At 33.3% G+C, this 18,147-nt stretch overlaps 1 protein-coding gene across 1 annotated transcript in view; it reads left to right on the top strand.

The window, feature by feature from the left end:
• The window catches only part of ds (dachsous cadherin-related 1), a 477,707-nt gene that overhangs the window by 59,574 nt on the left and 399,986 nt on the right, over positions 1–18,147 (top strand). The window contains exon 2 of the mRNA XM_074133009.1: positions 9,113–9,200. The gene's annotated coding sequence lies outside the window, so the exon portion shown is untranslated. The remainder of the gene's footprint in view (positions 1–9,112; positions 9,201–18,147) is intronic.

Here is an 18,147-nt window from a genome sequence, read left to right as displayed (position 1 = left end):
ATCTTGAGTGCTGCGTACTGTCTTACTCCTTCCTAGAACAACACAATGGTCTCTGAATGTAACTCTCTCTCAAATTCCATAGTTCTGACTAGTTTCGGAATTTCATGTATCATCAGCAGTAGATAATAAATCAGTTTGTTGTAGGGAAATTGACTTCATTTATATTACTATCTTACACTACCATTGCTGATTAAGTCTGCTTTCTTTTGGACCATCCTTCTTTATTGTGAAGAAAATCTTTTTCATAGGCTGGATCTTATTTTCCGTAGGTTACCATTTAAAATTTTCTATTTCTAGAGTTCTTTCAAGCTATGACATTTCATTTCTACTCCCATTTCTCCTTAGAGTTCACTAAAACCACTTTTCCTTGTAAATTATTGAAGAGTTAGAGAGAATAGTAGTTGTATTAATCACGTAGGAGACTTTTTCGTTCTACTTACGTAAATTTACTTCGATCAGAACCATCATAATTTCTTACTTTAACTTAGTCGATTGCTAAAAATAGGCCAAAAATTGTCCAGCTATGTAAAAAAAAAAAATGGTTCATACTTCAACACAGCGCTTACTGTTACCTAATGCACAAGAATTATTATTATACATTGCCCGACACTGGAACTACGAAAACACCAGTGCACTGCTAGTGTTTAAATTTTTGAAAAAGCCGTATTTGCCCATTTTCAGCAACTTTTTTCTCGAAATCTATTTAATCTATGTTGTTACAAAAAATTCCAGTCATAAAGGAGAATTTGCCCTACATTTTAAAGAAAATTTGGGAATTTTATCTTTAATAGAAAGAGAGGAAAAAATTGTCAAATTTGGGTGTTTTTTCAACGTTACGCTTTTTCATGCAGTTTTTGACGATCAACTCTTATACAACTGTCCTACCGTGCAGTTTTAATAAACAGTAATATAAAACAAACAACTCAAATTTGCACTATTGTTAAATTTTTTTTTCAATTGTTTGAATAACCACGCATTATGCGGGGTTAAAATTTCAGAAATATACGAGATTGGTTTTGAAGGCAATATTTGTAGAGTTTCAGTATTTAAAACTTCCTTTTTCATAGGTTTTAATTTAATAATCTCCATCTTTTCTAAATTTCTTATAAATTTAACTACTATTGAGCCAATTGATTAATTTAGTTTTAATGCGGGTAACGTGTCAATTTTGAATTGATCGAAATTGTAACCTATGGCCTCACTAATTCTCCTTACTATGGACATTATCTGCTCATTTTCTTGTTGAGGTTCATGAAAACGCACAAATTGATCAGTTTTAATCTTCTTTAAATTTATTATTATTTTTATTTTATTTAATTTTTTTTTTTTGGCGCATCAACAGCTGAGGTTATTAGCGTCCGGAGCTTTTTCCAGTGCACTGCCGGCCTCCGGACAGTGTTCTCTCGTTACAGACAACACTGTCCATCACCGGCCAGTGAGCTGTAAGAAGCTCCTAGGAAGAGAAAATCTAAGGGTCAGCTGCTGGATTCGAACCCGGGACCTCCGCGTGGGAGTCCAGTATGCTAACCTCATAGCTAATCCCTTCCCTTATTTATTATTATTATTATTTTAAGATCTCGAAAACATTATTAATTTTTTATTTTAAATTATCATAAATTTTGTTATCAACAGAATCGAGATCCTTACGTAAAAGTTCTATTTCATTTGTTAGACTTTCAAGTTGTTTAATTAAAACATTACCATTCAACGAATCAACATTACCAACATGTCCCACTCCAGCTGCTTCTGTATTCATCCCCACTTCTTGCTTAGCACTGCTCTGATAACTTATATACAAAACTTTAAATTATCTTAATTATTTAAAGAGTTATTAAGCCTTTATTAATGAACCAATATTTATAGTAAAAACGCCTTAATAAAGAGTACAAAAAATAAAAGTAAAATAGATAGACTGTTTGAGACAAGATAAAAACTTAGTGAAAGACAGAGCACAAAAGTACGAATGCCAAATGTGAACTAAAGATATTAAATTTAATCCTTTAAAATCCTATTTATAAGTATTTATAATAATGGAATTTGTTTTAAATTACACGGTGAAACAATCAACAATTCAAAGAAAAAAATAAAATCTAAAAATTACGAATAAAAAAAAAAAGATAAAAAAAAAGAGATTAAATAAATCTACGGAATATATATATAGTCCGTGTGCGTAGTAGTTCCGTCTGCGGCCGTCGTGTGCGTAGTAGTTGCGTCTGCGGCCGTACGTAAGTGTGCATATCTAATGAGGTTGGAATGCCCTTGGGTTTGCTAAGTCCAAGTAGCTTCCTTCACACGTCAAATACCCCTGCGGCTGTAACAGTATTATTATTTATTTACATATATAATGTTCGTGTACAAAAATAGTCCAGTGGGGCGCAAATGTGTTCAATTTTTGTTTTTGTTTTTGTATTTCTATTTATTTATTTTATTTTTCTCACTTATTTTTCTTTCTTTAATTTTGTTAAGAAGGTTAGTGAACTTATTATTATTATTTTGCAGTTCTAGTTGATATTAGAAATCAATGGACAGAAGAAATTAGATTTAAGATATCATGGCCATCTTTTGTTGTTGCGATTCTCAAGTTTAAATTTGTTTGTTTTAATTCACGTTTTAATTATTTAATTTTTAATACTTTACACTGATGTTCAAATCAGTGTTCAAAGAACTGTTCTCGAAGTTTAATTACAAACCCAAACTACAATTTTTGATGGAAATCTAGGCTGAAAAATCATTTCAATAACTTTTAGCGTTTTGTTACCAAAAAAAAACTATAATCAGTGACCATAAACTTTCTGCCCTTTAAGCTCTATGTCAAAATATTAGGTACTTACCCAAATTATTTTTAGGAAAAAAAATTTATCATTGCTTTTATTAGTCTCATATAATTTATGCAGATTTTAACAAACAATTGTAATTAAGAATAAAAATAATTTTAATCGAATAAACGAAACCTCAGGGCATTATTAGAACTAGTGAATCGTGAGTTCAACCTTTCGGCTATCTCCGGTAGTTTTCGGAGGAATAAAATGTAAACAAAAAAGAAAATGTTATTTAGTTTTTCCATGCTAAATCAAAAATTTAACAAGTATTTTGCTTGATAGTAAGAATTTTCTTCTATCATTTTCTGTGTTTTATATTATGGTAACGATGCTGTTGAAGTTTTGTACTTAGAGGAGTTCTTTAGGAGTTCTGTTTCTGTAAAACTGAGGAATCGTTACGGCTGCAGACTGCTACATGTATAAATAAACTAACCTGTTTTTGCATTTTCATTTACAGATATCCTGCGTTAATTTGTTTTCAGTTTTTGATGAAAACCAATTTTTGTAAATTTGACATAAACGCAACATTTTTTTTATAATAAAATATAAAAGTATTTAAATTTGATATTAACTGACCAACACTATACAAGGTGACCAGAGTTATATGCTCCACCCACTTTTTTTTAAAAACAGCGGGAAATTTCGAAAAAATAGAAAATCACGTATTTAATCATTTTTAGTCTAGTTTATTTTCAGTGTTTGACCCATTTTTTTTTTAAAACCCCAATATCTGGAATAATAATATCAGTCGAAGATCTGGAAAGTTGAAAACACTCTAGCCTGCCTAGGTCTTGACTTCGCCACCATAAGTGCTGCTACAAGCAAAGCGTGGGAGTCCAGCGTTTTGGCTTGCCTAGCCGTTGGTGGTGCCCAGTTTGAACAACTTCTTTAAAAAAAATAAGGTAATTTTGACATTAAACTGAAATTTGTTTTTCATATTTTAAATTACCAAAACTTTTGAAAAACCTAACCGATTTAAAAAAATATTATTAGTTTTTTTTAGGAGCTCAAGTACTATAAAAATATGCAAAAAAAAATATAACGTTCCATTTGAAAAAAAAAAGTTAGATGCTGTATCTCGAGATATTGGGGTTTAAAAAAATGGGTCAATCACTGAAAATAAACTAGACCAAAAATGATTAAATACGTGTTTTCTATTTTTTCGAAATTTCCCGCTGTTTTTAAAAAAAAGTGGGTGGAGCATATAACTCTGGTCACCCTGTTGTACGAGGGTCGTTTGAAAAGTCCGTGCAAAAATAAAAACTACTTAATTTTTTAGGGTAAACCTTTTTTATTTTTCAACATAGTCTCCTTTTAGGCTTATACACTTGGTCCAACGCTGCTCTAGTTTGTTGATCCCTTCCGAATAATAGGATTTGTCCAAGTCTGAAAATAGCCATTCGTTTCTGCAATCACCTCCTCGTTTGAATAAAATCTTTTTCCCGCCAGCCATTTCTTCATATTGGGGAACAAATAGTAGTCCGAGGGAGCCAAGTCTGGAGAATAGGGGGGATGTGAAACGAGTTGGAACCCTATTTCCATTAATTTTGCGACCACAACTGCTGAGGTGTGAGCTGGTGCGTTGTCGTGATGGAAAAGGACTTTTTTCTGGGCCAATCGTGGGCTTTTTTCTTGCAGCTCGGTTTTCAAACGGTCCAATGACGATGAATAATATGCACCTGTAATAGTTTTACCCTTTTCCAGATAGTCGATGAGGATTATCTCAAAAGACAGTCGCCATAATCTTTCCGGCCGAAGGAATGGTCTTCGCCTTTTTTGGCGCAGATTCCTCCTTGGTAACCCATTGTTTAGATTGTTCTTTGGTCTCAGGAGTGTAGTGATGTATCCATGTTTCATCCACAGTGACGAAACGACGCTTAAAGTCCTGCGGATTCTTCTGGAACAGCCGCAAACCGTCCTTGCAACACTTCACACGATTTCGTTTTTGGTCAAGCGTGAGCAATCGCGGCACCCATCTTGCGGATAGCTTTGTCATGTCCAAATGTTGATGCAAAATATTACGTACCCTTTCATTCGAGATGCCCACAGCACTAGCAATCTCACGCTTATAAACCACTTATAAACTGTTCTAATCGAAGGTGCAGAGTCACTATAATGTTTATCAAGCTTCTCTTTAGTCTCCTGAGGCGTTTTGCCTTTCATAAAGTAGTGTTTAATCAACACACGAAATTCTTTTTCGTCCATTTTTTGAAAATCACTCGACTTCCTCGATTCAAACGAATGCCAAACATAATGAAATAGACCGATCTGGCTGAAACTTGGTGTGTGTACTTCCAAGAGATGCTACTAACTAAACATAACCTCGATACGCGCCAGTGGTGCTATCTCTCTGACTTTGCACGGACTTTTCAAACGACCCTCGTATATTTTTTATTGGTAATGAGGCCATTCATTATACAAAAAATTACTTAAATTTCCGTGGGTTTTCTGTGATGTCCGTCCTCAAATGATCATAACTAAACACTTCATGCTTATAACTTGCGCTTACTTATATCATTAAATAAATAAAATACGATTTATTCTGAAAATTAATTTAGAAATTCATTAGCCATAACTCTGAGTAGCACATCCGGTGATAAGTCTTCCACAGAGACCCACCAGCAACATTAATCTTGTGTTAAAAATCCACATTCTTAATAATTCAAGATAAGATCACCTAAATTCCACGATTTGATATCATTTAAGTTTAGATTATATATTTCAGAAAAGTAATAATTTCACTGGATTAATTTGCATAAATATTTCTGAATTTGGTAGTAAATTATCTCGGTATCTTAAGCTGATCTGTCAACAGATTCATCTAAATATGTTAGATTTTCTTTGGGTAAGATGGTTTGATGCTTAGATGAAATGCCAACATTGTGACCTAATAGGATCTCTCTTTCTCTTTTATCTAGGTAAATGTTGTTGATTTCCAAATCCAGTAATATTTGAATATTTCAGCAGGAGATATTGGACATTGGAAGTGAATCGCATCCAAGTCGAAATCACTTCTGTATAATTTATTTGTTTTATAATTTTTGATATTCTGGTTTAATATTTTCTTCTAATTCTGTTCAGAGGGTTTTTTTTTTGTTTTGTCAAAAATTTAACCTTCAGTCTCAAATTAATTTTTTTAATCAATGAAGAATTTGAAAAAATTATTCTTAGATTTTAATTAAAGCTTTCCTTTTATTCTTTACCTCAAAATGACTATCTGAGACCAATTTTGAACTTGCTATACTATTCGAAAATCTGTAGAGCGACTCAACCATTCTTCATGAACTTAATGTTAATGCCAATTTTACTCGGAATGTTTTCTTTTTCGATAACTTCTTTTTAAATTGATTGGGGTGAAGAACATTTTTAAAATCTTAACTCCTAAAATAGTAACAACAAATTGGGTAATCAACGAGGATAGTGGAAACAATTTGAAAAGGGACAGCACAAAAGATGGAGAACAATCTCACGCTCTCTAAATAAAATGTTGGGAATTTCACTGACCTGCTCTAAAAACAATTTACTCTTACATTATTATGGAATACATATGGCAGCGTTTAATTGTACATATATAAAAGCAATAACATTAAGAACGTTTAACATTCATTTGGAAAAGTAACTTCATTAAGTATTAATTGCCAAGATAATCTTACTGATGCAGATAGATTTTTAATATTTAAGCGAACAAAGTTCAGCGCTTTGACAGAATTTGTCAAACTTCTGTTGATTGAAAAAAAGCGTACAAATGCCATATTAGTGAAATGGAATCCTCCTTCGACTTGGACCTACATTTAAATCGCCGATTTGGCAAACAGTTTAAGCTAGGGTGGATCTTTTACCCGCCAATTTTTAGATCTCTGGTTACCATCAAAATTTTTGAGGAAAAATTGCCACTATAATCATGGGCTGTCGAGCATTAGCAAGTTGCCGTTTTGGTAAACTAAAAGAGTATGTCACAGGCCCTTATGCTGTGTTACAGTGAACTGGCATTCTACCAGACCAACCACCCCTCTCCCCCCAAAAGTGCCCTTAATCGAAGTAATCCAGAAAAATGTTTCCAATAAAAGTTATAGAACTATTTGTGAGCTATCAAGTTTGAAGAAAATCCAAGAAGCAGTTTTTTAAAAAAAGTTAAAAAAGTGGAAAATCTATTCAGTAAAGTGGTACTTTCGGTGCACCTATTTTGACCAAAAATTAATTGTCGCTTCCTCTGGTGGCAACTGAGTGAAATATCAAATTTGAAGTTTCTGTGATTATCCGTCCCCGAGATATAGCGGATAAACTCACTACAGAGCAGTAAAGTCAGTATAAACCTATGCCATCAAAGACCGATGGGTTAGAGAACAGTAAATTCCAGGAATTACTGGATCTCTAACCCATCCAGCCTTAGCCGTATTTTATATCATATTTCTCTCTCCACTCTAACAAGCCGAATGCGATCGGGTTTTGTCGACAATTTTCGGCTCAATTGGCCATGAATATTAACTTTATTTCCAAATTAATATTTCACATCTTATGAGCACACTCACACGACATTCTGTTGCCTCTATGTAGTTAAGTTTTGTGAGTACTTTTTGTAGGTTAATCAATCCTTATACTTAAATTTTTAAAATGTAAGTTTTTGTTATGGAGGTATTTATAGGAAATGACTATGGAATGAAATCGTATGCTCTTACCTGTCTACATAATAATAACGGTCTCGAAATTGAAAGAATGGTGTAAAATTGGACTTAGTTTCATTTGCATAGGAAAATGTTTCATATAAAGTTTTAGATCTACATATAAGCATGTAGTCTTTCGATTTTAATAAAAATCGTAGCTGTCATTTTTGAGAATACCTCTTCAAAAAAATGAAAAATCTATTCGTAACGTATAACCTTAGCTGATATTGCCATAAAAACTTAATGTCGGGCCCCAATGGTTGTAACATTAAAAAATATATACTCGTAATTTATACCAAATATCAAAATGTTTATTAAATTTTAAATATTATCGAGATAGCTACGATTTTTTAGTTATACTGACCAAATTCTTGGAAAAACTAGGAAGGGCTAGGCACGGAACTATTGTAGACATTCCTTAAACGTTAAACTAGCTGAGGTTGTCCATAAAGTTGAACAAATTAAACTTACTTCAAATGAATCTAGGCAGATTGGAAAGCATTCGTCTCAGATGAACTTCGTCCGCTGGCGAGAAAAGTCAAAGAAAGAGTTTTGGAAATGTAAAAAGAATTTCATGGTCCCTGTATACTTTTATTTCCCCACAATTTTGAACAGATTTTGGTCCAGAATTGAGTATTCAGATAGTTAATACACATTAATTGAAGTTTCTGTACCCAGTACTAAGTTTTATAACTTAGTGGAATATTTGGGAACTTAAAAAAAACTGAAAAATTTACAATTTCAAAACATATATCTTACTCGTCGTAAATATAAAGGTTCCAAAAGGGTTCTAACTTCTTTTTTACTGCCGTTTACAGTTAGGAAATATTTTGGGACTTGTTTTATGATGGCCAGGCAATACTTAAACAACAATAAAGTTGCTTTCATATTACTAAAGAATAACCAGTAATTTCTTCTTTTTTTTTAAGCGTGTAATATATAAGCTTTGCAATTACTGTCTTTAAATCATTTAAGTTTATCTTAAACATTTTAAAGCTGAAAATATAAACTTCAATTTATAATTGTTCATTATAAATCAAAATATTTTCTCGTAAGTAACTGGGCAATCCATTTTCTCAGAAATCGTTGCGCCACATCCCAGCCTAGTGGAATGGAAGAAAGAATATTTTACCACTTTCAGTCATAATATTTTATTTTTTGCAAATCTTATAACCTATCAAATAATAAATAATATAATTTTGTTATTGTAAAATATATATTCAACAGCCCTGAAGTTGATTTTGCCCCTAGGTCAAAAGATTGGCAAAAAATAATTACTAATATTAGCAATATTCTTTCTTCCAAACGCATTAATGAAATCACTCTCCAAAAACGGTGAACAATACTTTACAAATAATTGGAAAAATTGGTGTACAGAAACTTACATTCGGTTGTGAAAGTTACCACAAAAGATCAAAACTTCAAGTAGTAAACAAATGCACACTAGAGTGCAGGATCATTAGGATTCTTAATTTATATTAAAATCTTTTTTCCCGATAGAATATTTTAAATTAATATTTAATCAACTCTATAGCTTTCTAATTTTAAATCTTTAAAAGGATAATAAAAAAAAAAAAAAAAAAAAAAATGTAAAATATAAACAAATTGGTTAATTAATTCCTTTATTTCTAGGAAGGACACATTGTGAAAAGTTCTTATCAAGTGAATGCTATTCTAATTGGAAGGATGAATTAAAGTTACCAATCGAGTCTAATTTTAAGTAAGTATTTTTATTTAAAGTTCATTCAAATTAAATAATTAACACTTTATTTTCAAACAAATATTTTCAATCAAACTTCTCTTATTATTTTTTTTTCTTTTTTTTTTTGGCGCATCAACAGCTGAGGTCATTAGCGCCCGGAGCTTTTTCCAGTGCACTGCCGGCCTCCGGACAGTGTTCTCTCGTTACAGACAACACTGTCCATCACCGGACAGTGAGCTGTAAGGAGCTCCTAGGAAGAGAAAAATCAAACTTCTCAATTAATTAAATACTTTCTTTTTTTTGAAAACTTATTTCTTAATAAGTAATAACTTTCTGCTTTTTCTTAAGTTAGAATAAAATGAAGAAAGAAATTTGTATTCAATAAAAATTGTAGATTTATCAACAATATCAATTTCACAATTAGCTGTAAAGGTCATTTGCTTTCTTGTTTATTTTGTTTGCTTCTTAAGTAATTTGAGAAGCCAAAAAGTCTTCCTACGTTCTGGGGATGCTTGTTAGATGAATCACTAGGATTGAATCCGTATTTTATTTTTTAATTATACCCGTCGTAAGTTTTTATGCTTAAGTTGGACACTGTGAGTCTTTCTAGCGAAACTGAATATTGTATATGTTATGATTGTCACAAGATATTAAATATTAAGTAAATTTTATTAGACAAATGTATTAGTCAATAAATGAGTAAAAACAAGCCATATTAATAATTAAATAACAAAACATTACTTTTCCTAATAAAACTAAAATGAAATTTTCTTATCAAAACAATAACACAAATAATTAATTTTTCTTTGAAATAGAAGTTATAAACTGGTTAGAATGTTGATTAATTTTTCTTAGTATTTATTTTCTGGCAACTGTTAGCTAAATATTCTATATGTAACTTTCAATGTAAACATTGCCCACAGACTTGTAACCATTTCTTGCTAATTATGCAAATTAAATGATATTAATCTTGGTCAATTTTCTTTTGGACCTTCCTGACTTTAAGTTAGTTCAACATTATTTCATTAACAGTTTAGTTTCTCTTGAAATATCTCTTGAAGAGTAAGCATAAGATAAAATAAATGCATGGTCGAGTGGAAAATCACTGTTTACCACAAGGTTATGAGTGAGGGAAATCGTGCAATAACATTCTGCTGTACTGCCTTGTTTGACGGAAGGTTAACTTAAGATTATTTCAAGAAAGGTTATTTTTTTTTGGCAAGTCAAGTTGTTACACGGCTAACGCACAACCCTGGCCACAATGAAATTTTCAAAACAACCTTTTTCTTTGTTTTTTCACAGAAAACTAAGAAACAGTCTAACATTTGAAATCAAACCACTAATTTGGAACTACCGTTGTTTCATTTATTACAATGAGTGATACCCTACAGTAATAATTTTATGAGAAAAATCATTTCCGTTTTACGAGGTACTTTCTTTCTAGCCAATACAAACTTAACAAAAGATAAAATTTTTAAGATTTATTCCTGACTCACTGCCATTCCCATATGTGCACGCGAAGTATGCGCACATTATATATGTATTTTATTGAATAACTGTATTACCTCACTTAAACGTTTGCTTTCAGCTTTGAATATGTATAAAAGTACATTATGAATAAATTATGTACAAGTAAACAACTTTGTTATTAGTGTAAAACAAAGCGCGTGCATGTTTTAACATGTACAAAGCTTTTGTCTAATAATCCTTCAATGTATTGCAAATAGGTTTTGTTTCTTGAAAGAGACTTTCAGTTTAATTTTTCGAAAACAACCTTGTTATTATTTATCACGAACTTTAAATATACAAGAATAATGGTTCTGCTTGACCAGTTTACAGAATTTTACTTTAGGTTATGTGCGTTCATCTTACTAACTTGAAGCCCACATACTTGACTGTGAAGACATGAATTAAACAGAAGGTTGTCCTTTTAAGACTGTCTACTTGGATCGAATTCCACTGGAGCTCACTGATACAAAACTTGACTATTTATGGAACACTTCTATGACCCACATGGACTCATTTCGCAGAACTAAGGGAATTCCGCAAATCCTCTGACTAGGAGAAAATACAGTCTACTAAAAAGTAAAGTAATCGCCTATTTTTTCAGGCGGGGCTTAACGTCCAACTACCAATTAGGACGGAGGCGACTTGCAAACATACTTTACTGTAAATTTCTTTTTATTAACCATTAAATAAAATCCAAGGCCTACGACCGGGAATCGTACCCAGTACCACAATACATATTAGCTTCGCAGGTCTTGCCTCTAACCGTTCGGCTACTGTGGCGCCTACAGTCTACTAATCTAAAGAACTAAGAGAAATCGTTATACGAGTATTCCATTTCCCCGTTTCCAATGATAAGCACCATAAGGACTAAAACATCATGTATTTCCGAACTAATTCGCTGTCATTTCTTTTCTACCCACGCTAATCTAATCAGCTTATCTTGGTCGCCCAAACAATCTTTTTTTAACTTACCAATTGGATAACCTACCACGCTGCTTAAGCCTCCGAGATCTCCTCGTGTAATCAATCCTGAACTTAATTTCAGGTGAGTCCCAGTTGAGAATGGGATCTCTCCTTACGTTTGGGTGTGGCGCTTAAAGCTGCATTATGTAAATTATCATCACACTGCAATCAATCACCACGTTGACAGACTTTGTTGCAGAATACTCACGTTGCATTACAGATCATAAGCAGCAGTTTTGTACCTTCAATTTCATATCAGTAAAACCTCTTCGAATATTGGACTAGACCTCCTGGTTATTAAACACAGGTCATGCGAGTTGCTTTCCTGTATCGGAACTTCCATTAAAATTAAGAAATATAATTATTTTCATGAAAAATATTTCGATTGGCTCAGACTTGAAGCTTTGCGACTGGTGCATAAGTAATAACATCAACAATATTCAACTTCATAATGGACTTCAATTGTTTTTTTTTAACCTACGCCTTCACGGCCAATGGCTACTTCGGCCATGCGACGTCTGGCAGCCCAATATAAAATATTATTTTATATGGGGGGTGTGATGTCAGTTGCCTACTCGTGGTGCCCCCTGTTCTCGCTGAACGACTGACAAGTGTCGCCGAATGCAGCCCATGACGATGTTACAAAATAATTTGCGACAATTAGAATAAAATCATAATTATAATCGGCTAACCCTCAAGCAAACGGCCTTTCTCAAGGCCTTGACGACTGCCTGCTCAGAATATTATTCTGGAATGCAGGAGGAATCAGCAAGGACAAGTTCACTGGACTGCAATTGTCGTATGCTGAAACTGAAATTAAAAGCAATACAACCAAATGAATGGTTGGAGAAGTGGGGGATTCCGTGCAAGACAAACGGCTTGTGCATTCCATTCTTTGATTCTATGAATTCTTTATCTGTGACATTTTTTCTTGAATTCGAATTTTGGAGATATCTATTGGGAATTTGATTGCAATAATTCTCATTGGTAATAAGTGTTAGGAACGCCATATTTGTTTAAAAGAAAACTAAGAAAGTTCAAAGTAACCAAATAAAAATAAATTTAGAACTGATAAGTTGTTGGTTATTTAAAAGATGGAGAAAGGCAGTGTGCCAAACTGAACTTAGTTATTAAGTAGCACACTACAAAAAACTTTCAGATGCCTTATGACTCTCTTTAGATAGTATTATTTTGATTTTATTCGGTTTGATTTGAAGGCTTTCATAGTTGTTAGTGAATAAAACAAAAAGACAAAAAACAAAATCTAATGGAATGATATAAATAAAGTTTTTATGTTTATGATTAAGAAAAAGTTACGGCGAGGTTACTATATATACCTGGTTATCTGGGTAAAAGATGCAATGTGATGCCTTTTTCTACATTTAGGTAAGGTTAGACATTGGCTTACATCCTTAATTTCTCCTTCCTTCATTCCAGTTATAATAGCCGAATCGTTTCTCTTTATCTTTGTTGCTTCGCCTTCACCTCTTGTCAAGAGAAAGAGAAGTTGAGTTTTCTCTCACATTGATTTTAAAACTCTTCAAGTATAGAGATCCTTTGGGGTTTTTGGGCGCCTTTCTCTTTCTCTTTGATACTGTCTCCCACTCTGCTTTACCTGTCGCGTCTTTCTACCTCATCCTCGCATACCAAAACACATTCCCTCATACTCATTCTTATTCCTTCTCTTTTGTGTACAACTTCACGCAAGCACCCACCGCTACTTCTTCATTTCTCTCGCGTATCCCCCTCTTATCCAATATATATACACTGCCACCTCTTCTATCATCGTCTTCTCTTACAACAGCCCGCTCATCATCTCTTTCGCATACTTTCTATCAAAATAATGAAAAAAAAAAAGAGAAGGTATTATTACTGTCTTTTTATTCTCTCCTATAAATGCATTGATCTATTGAGAAAAGATGGAGAGAAATAGAAAAATTAACTCAAATCTCACCAGCTAAATAACCTGTCTCTCAATTAGAACGCAAGTTATTTCTCTTAATTGCTTCATCTTTTAATAATATGTGTTAAAATCGTTACATTACACATTAAACACCCGTAACTATTTCTCTCTTCTACGAATTAGAATGATTGAAAATTGATTTGAATCTAATAAACTTGAATTACTTTGATTTCAATTCATACAATTTTGTTTTTAAAGAATTAGTTTTTTTAGGGTCTATTTTAATGCAAGTATATTTTAAATACTATCTAGCCTTCCTTTGCGTGTTCATAAATATTTTCAAGACTTCCGGCTAAAAGGGAATCTAGTAATTATTTCTCAGATGTGCTCGGGTTGGTTAAATTAAAAGATAGTTTAAGAAGGATATTTTTTGTTTTTACTTATTCTTTTCATGTTCTGAGAGTAAGTAAAGGATTGTCTCATTTTTCGAAGCTAGAATGGAATGTGTTTGATGGATTTCAGCGGTGAATTTGAAACAATATTTTGGATGCTAAAAAAATAATTTAGAGCTCAATTTACTTCCAGTTTGCGCACAATTATAGAGGTATAGCAGCCAAAAAAATACGAAAATCCCAGGGCTATTAGAATGCTGACCGGACATGACTACCTTGATAGCCATAGGCACTGCAAAGGAATTAAAAGAGCTACCTGCCTTTTAAGTTCTTCTGCAGTGATGTTAAGCCAAGCATTTACACTTGTCTCCTGCTTTCCAAGAAATTAGGAAAACTTTTAGTGACTTGACAATGGCGCTTGTACCAGAAAAGTGAATCTATACTGGATTACCAATATACCTTTCTTCCAGCAAAGGGAAAGAACATTGAGAAAGTGTATTGACGTCGAAAACTGGGCTCTATTTGCTTAGAAATCACTTCGCCGGAGTTGTTCAGGTTTTAAGAACCAACTTCTAATCAAAAAACTCTGTTTGAAGCTATCTTTGAAACCAGACGATTTGGTCTAGACCTCTTAGCAAATCTCTTAAGCTGTCATTCCTTAAACATTACTATATTTACGGAGGAAGACAACAGTAATTGAGATGACTGGCGGTTATTGACGGAGTCGCCTTATAGGGCTGTTGGTTATATACAAGAACATTTTTGAGTTCACAGTGCTACGAGAACAGCAGAGATCCTTTCTCGGAGCCACTCTTTATGGATGGTGTTTGGTATATCTCTATCTTTAGGAATTCTGAGATTTAATTGCACCAAGTATAGTAGAAAGTAGCTTTATATATGATTTCGCTCCTACTAGGTGATTCTACTGTTCCGTCTTTATGCGAGCAAAGAGATTGAGTTAATCAGAACTAATCAATAGTTAACCAGTTAAGCGTGGAATTTAGTTTTAACGAAATCCCCCACAGTGTATGGAATTAAAATCAGACAATGTCGTGGTATACACGTCGAACGCAGGGCAAAACAACCAAAAGTTTACAATAGTCGTAATAGTCACTGCAAACACTACAATATCTGGGGCTTGAAGAAAAGAGCTTTGAATTCTGTGCAAAATGAAATCATGTTCGTACTGAGGTCTGAACCTCTATCTAAGGTGAAAACGGCATTGCTCAAGGGTTGAGAGCTTCTATTTGTGTGAGGTAATACCCAATCTCTAATGCGGAGACCAAACATAAACCAACCACTTATCATTTGGCTGGCTCCCTCCACCCCCCTCTCCGTATAAAATACTTGGCAGTTCTATTGGTATGATAAAGGAAACATCCCACCAAATAATATTCTTATTGTATCTTATTAAAATTTCGAGTTTTTACAGTTAATGGCAATTTTATGTTTTTCACAACGAGTATACTCGTAGAACGCACCGTAATAGAGATTTGGTTTGACGTGTATAAACGTCAAACGCGCGTAACTGGTTAAATGAGTGGAGAAATCATGAAGATATATTACGCTACAGCTTAATCAGTAGCCTTAGTTACCTTGGCAAGAGAAACGATTTATCTCCTACCTCAAATGATGAGAAACAGCTCCCCTGAAAAAATAAGTGGAGTAGCCCAAGAAAATGTTGGATTGTCGACGTAAGATGAGGGCATTCAATATTTAAAGAATGGAAAGCCCTTAAAGAAAAGTGGAATGTGTAAATTTAAACAACGAAAAAGTACGCATCAAGTATATGATGAGCATCTTTCAAGGGCAAAGAAAGGCAATAAGATGGTTGGGCCACATGAAGGAAGCCCAAGAAAGAGTTCTATTGATGTACAAGAAGAAAAGGCAGGTCAATATTGATGGTATGCCTTGTTGGTAGATAGACTATCGTGAGATCGAAAATAGGAAGACCAATATTGATAGTGTACCCTGTTCTTGGACGGACTATCGTGAAAAAGAGGAAATACAGGCAAATATCCATCCTTAGAAGTACCCTTAATTAAATAATCTAAGAGCATTATTTCAAATAAAAGTTACACATCTGAAAATAAAAAATTGGTAGAGCAAGTTTAATGGCGCCGTTTAAAAAAAAGAAAGTAATTTTGAAAAACTGGAAAAAGATTCACTAAAACAGAACTCTACCGGTCGATCAATTTTTACGAAACCCTTTTTTTGGGGCTAATATGCATTGTGGTACTGGGTTCGATTCCCGGTCTTAGGCCTTGGATTTTATTTAATGGTTAATGAAAGGGATTTACAGTAAAGTATGTTTGCTAGTTGCCTCCGTCCACGACACCTAATTGGTAGTTGGACGTTAAGCCCCGCCTGAAAAAATAGGCTTTACTTTACTTACTTACCCTTTTTTTGGGCATCCACCAAATTACAACAACTCATAAATGAAAACCACTTTTTCAAACTCATGAGCTCTCATACCCCATATTTTTGATGAAATCTCAAAAAATCTATAAAAAAAAAAAAAGTTAGATAAACGATTAGAAAAAAAATAAAAGCTCTACTTAAAATTTAAAATTGGCTCGCATTTCGAGGTGGTCCTTTTTAACCATTCTGATAAATCTCTAGCCTAGATTTACTGATTTATTTATGGCGTACAGATTGTATCATTTAAATTTACTGCGAGAAAGTTTTAAGAGAATGACCTGGATGTTTTATAAAGGTAAAACTGGACGAAAGCAACATTCAATTCGATTAACATCTGCAAAGGTTGGGTTTGCCACTTTATTGGCTCGAGTCTGTACAAGATCTATAATATACTTTTTGGATAGGAATTTTTAATTACTAACAAACAGTTTTAGATTATATAAAAAAGTTAACTAAGCACTACCGGCTCTTGAGGATCCATTTATACCCAGAAATATTGGGTTAACGTATTTGAGTGCATAATTGAAAAAAGGGTATACTTGAAACGAGGCTTTTCTTGGCTTTATTTCTTAGATCCTCTGCAAAATGTTATTTAAATTGAAAATGAGGTTAGATTCGCAATGCTGTATAATATCTTTCAAGTTGATCCTACCCAGCACGCATGTTTATTGCATTCTATGGCCGATTTTGAATTTTTAACATTACTTTGCTCAATTAGTTGAGTTCAAAGCGAGACAGTAACGTAAGTGAAGACAAAAAAATCTCCACAACAAACTGAATAAAAGTAAAGTAAAGTAATCGCCTATTTTTTAAGGCGGGGCTTAACGTCCAACTACCATTTATTAGGTGTCATGGACGGAGGCGACTAGCAAACGTACTTTACTATTTCTCATTTAACCATTAAATAAAAAATCCAAGGCCAAGACCGGGAATCGAACCCAGTACCACAATGCAACAAACTGAATAATCTACCTCTAATGATGATTGAAAGTCCAAAACCAAGGTCAAGGGAATGCAATGGATAAATGCAAGGGAATACGTGCTACAATGGACAAAATCAAAGATATTATTATTTAAACAATTTTTAACGCGCCACGGTAGCCGAGCGGTTAGAGGCGAGACCTGTAAAGCTAATATGCATTCTGGCACTGGGTTCGATTCCTAGTCTGTAGGCCTTGAATTTTATTTAATGGTTAATAAAAAGAAATTTACAGTAAAGTATGTTTGCTAGTCGCCTCCGTCCACGATACCTAATTGGTAGTTGGACGTAAAGCCGGCCTGAAAAAATAGGCAAATTACTTTACTTACTTACTTTAAAAACAATTTTTAAATTTGCAAAAATAAATCCAGAAATTTTCTTTCTTTTAAAACTGGTAGTATTGCTGCTTAACCGTTCCTCGATATTTTCAATTTAAGGAATCGTTATAACCCCTTGAGTCATTAGAAACACCGGGGCCGAGCTCTCCGTACGTACAATTAATGTATACGAGAAGTAATCGGGGAAAAAAAGCTGTCAGTTAATGTAGAGAAAAATTATTTGTACCAAAAAGTTGCTCGAATAAATAATTAGTCGAATAATTAATTAGAATAAAATTGATAATTTCACTCTCAAATTCAACAATCGAATTAAATTACACTATTTTAATGATTTCTCAAACAATCAGGTGCTTATTATAACAACAGTACGAATGAATATATTTTCGTGACAGTACTGGATAACTCGAGTATTCCAATTGTTACGTAAAAACCCACTTTTTCAATAATAAGGAGGCCTCAA

Source organism: Rhodnius prolixus, unplaced genomic scaffold, assembly GCF_049639745.1.
Source record: "Rhodnius prolixus isolate KJV_2025 unplaced genomic scaffold, Rpr scaffold_10, whole genome shotgun sequence".
NCBI classification, from domain to species: domain Eukaryota; kingdom Metazoa; phylum Arthropoda; class Insecta; order Hemiptera; family Reduviidae; genus Rhodnius; species Rhodnius prolixus.
This window is presented reverse-complemented; position numbering and strand designations above follow the sequence as displayed.